Source organism: Tupaia chinensis, unplaced genomic scaffold (genome assembly GCF_000334495.1).
Source record: "Tupaia chinensis unplaced genomic scaffold, TupChi_1.0 Scaffold000494_1, whole genome shotgun sequence".
Lineage (NCBI taxonomy): Eukaryota > Metazoa > Chordata > Mammalia > Scandentia > Tupaiidae > Tupaia > Tupaia belangeri.
This window is the reverse complement of record NW_006160006.1, coordinates 3,233,087-3,236,010: the sequence shown is the minus strand read 5'-3', so window position 1 is coordinate 3,236,010 and position 2,924 is coordinate 3,233,087. Positions and strand designations below refer to the sequence as shown.

The 2,924-nt window shown below is 43.0% G+C and overlaps 1 pseudogene; it reads right to left on the bottom strand.

The window, feature by feature from the left end:
• The window catches only part of LOC102485936 (proteasome subunit beta type-7 pseudogene), a 3,427-nt pseudogene extending 1,124 nt beyond the window's left edge, over positions 1–2,303 (bottom strand).
• Between the last annotated feature and the right edge of the window lie 621 nt (positions 2,304–2,924).

Below are 2,924 nucleotides of genomic sequence, written 5' to 3'. Positions count from 1 at the left end.
CAACCAACTGGTGGCACAAAGGCCGACACAGCCACCATCTTCCCAAGAAAGCCTGCACTAAACTCTAACAGTGGTTACCTCCAGCAGTAAGAGTAGGGCTGGAGAAAGTTGGGGAGGAGGACTTTCTTTACACTTTTATGTAGTGTGACATTTTTTTCTATCAAACATTTATGATTTCAAAATTTTATTATTAAGGCATTATAGGTTTCACAATAGATTTAGTCACAGTTTTCTTAACATGGGGAAAGCCTGGAGTGGGGGGGGGGGTCAACTGAGCCATGAAGACTGAGCAGGAATTAGTGAGAAGGAATGGCCCATGGATGACATTTGTCTTCAGGAGTAAGCACATGCAAAGGCCCAGGGGCCTGAGGGGAGGGGAGGTTTCTAACACCTGTAGTAGGTTGGCAAAAGCAAAGCTTAGGTTTGAAAGAAGAGAGGAAGGTGATGATAGAAAGCAAGTGTCTTGTGTAAGATTTCAAGGAATTTGAACTTCACCTTACTGAAGCACGAGGCAACCATGGATGGATTTTGGACATAAGAGTAATAAGCCCTGATTTGTGGAGTTTTCTTGTTTGTTTGATTGACTGCTTTGTTTTTCTAAGTTTATTTCTTTTTCCCCATGAGAGATAGAGACAAAAAAATAGACAGGAACCCCAAATTGAGTTGTCCCACGCAAACCACGTCCCCTCTCAGCTGCTCCAGACCACAGGCCTGAATACATCCACCACCCTGGAGATCCCAGGATATATCCCACTGCACCTCAGCCCAGGTCTCCTATTGTGTCCTAGGGAGATGCCACTGATGGAGCAGAAGGAACGGCAATTAGGAAGCATCTACCATGATCAAGAGAAGAAGTGACTTAGGCCTGAACTAAAACCATGGAGAGGACAGATTCTAGAAAACATCAATTAGAGTGCTGGTTATTTGTGACCAAAGTTTAGAAGACAGGTCTATTCAGGAGATACAGCTTTCAGAATCAACAAAGTGAACAGCTTAAGCCAGAGTTTCTCAATTCTCCTATTCTTGTGCCATATCACAATCTAAGACAAACCCATATTGTTACCCAATAATTTTTAAGTGACTTACATTAAACCGCATTTTTACCTTTCCTTCTTTTTTTTTTTTTACCTTTCCTTCTTCATGAGAGGGAGAGAAAGAGAAAGGATGAGAGACAGAGAGGTACTTCTGACGGGGCCTCACCATGTCACAACCTCCTGCTCAGCATTCCCAGTTAGCTAAGATCACAGGACCATGTGGCCATACTCAGCACATGCAGTTTGGCTTAGTAACTGAACCTGTGCCTTCCACGTGGCATCCAACAACAGAGATAATGGTGCTACATTTGTGCCTCCACAGATCGACCTAAACCTTACCTCAAGCAGTAAAAACAGGTATGATGGATCACTTTTTCTAGTCACCCTTGATATAAGCACATTATGAGACCAGCAGTTGGCATAATGGCTATGTTGCTGGACTCCCATGTATTCAACCACAGTTCAAGTCCCGAACCCAGTGACTTAAACTCACACCGGGCACGTGTGCATGCATGCCCAAGATCCCAAAAGGAGAATGGAAGAGAAGGAATTGTGGTGTGTCCATCCCCCCGGGGGAGGGGGTAATTTCTCGCTTTCTGTCTCTTTGTTTCTCTCTATCTTTCTGGCAAGCGCACATACCCTATAGCAAAAACCTTTCAAAAAATACATATATATAATAAGTGCATTACAATTAAAATAGTACCCTTTTGAGTAGCATCTAAGCCCTCTCAAAGAACACCAATACAAAACACACCATGCTTCAGAGAACACAAGCAGGACAAGTTGCCTCCAAGTCTAAAATTCTGAGTCTGTGGTATGTAGTCAAAACCAGCTTTTGAAAATTGGGCCCCGGGCCCGCCCTGTGCCCTACAGGCTATATAGATCCACTTAGCCAACTGTGTGGTTCAAATCCCAGTCCCAGAGGCTTGAAAAACACAACAGGTACATGTGCATGCATGCCCAAAATCCTGGCAGAAAAGAGAAACAAAGGAGAAGGGATTGTTGTATCACCACACCCCATTGGGAGGGGCTTTCTCCCTCTCCATCTGGTTCTCTTTCTGGAGAGATCGAAGGCCCTCCAGCAAGAAGGAGAAGGAGAAGGAGGAGGAAGAACCTGCTCCCCATCGCTCTCATTGTCGCATGGACCCCACCTTCTCTCCAGTCAGCAGCAGGAGGTTGTAGGCCACTGATTTTCCAGAACTCTAGAGTGCTGTTCATCAAAATCCAGTCGCTCTCCTTCACAGATACCACCTTCCTGGCTCTGCACATCCCTACACTATGGCTTAACTAATAAGCTTACTACTTTTCTATGTTAACAAATTTATTTTTAAATAAAAACATATATTACTATCGTTATGAGAAAGACAGCTTCACTTGCCATAAACAAAAATAAAAGCAATGTTATTAAATCCTTCCTTTGCATGTCAAAAGTTCTGCTCCTGCGAATTATGTGCTCTCTGTTACCAAGGGTTATTGACCCATATGACAAGGTAGTCATATTTCACCCTAACAACATAATCTTGCTAGGAAAGCCATTGAAATGGGATGTGACCCTGTCTCATCATGTGATTCAGTATTAGTTAACTACATGAGCGTGAATCCCTTAAAGTCACCTCCCTTTCCAGCAGTGCTTCATACTCCACACTTCAGGAAACACTAGCTTAATCCATACCTGCAGACTAGATAAGCCTTGAGAATGCACAGGTTTAGGCTGAGAAAACTTCAAAAATAGGATCCTCATGTTTAAGTGGCAAACTTAAAAAGAAAAACTAATAATGAAGACTAGAATTTGAGAAGGAGACTCTGAAGAGTCAGGAGAAAAGTCTGCTGCAATTGTCACTGATTTGCAAGGGAGATTTTTAAAAACTAGGAGATTAAAGAAATTTAGGG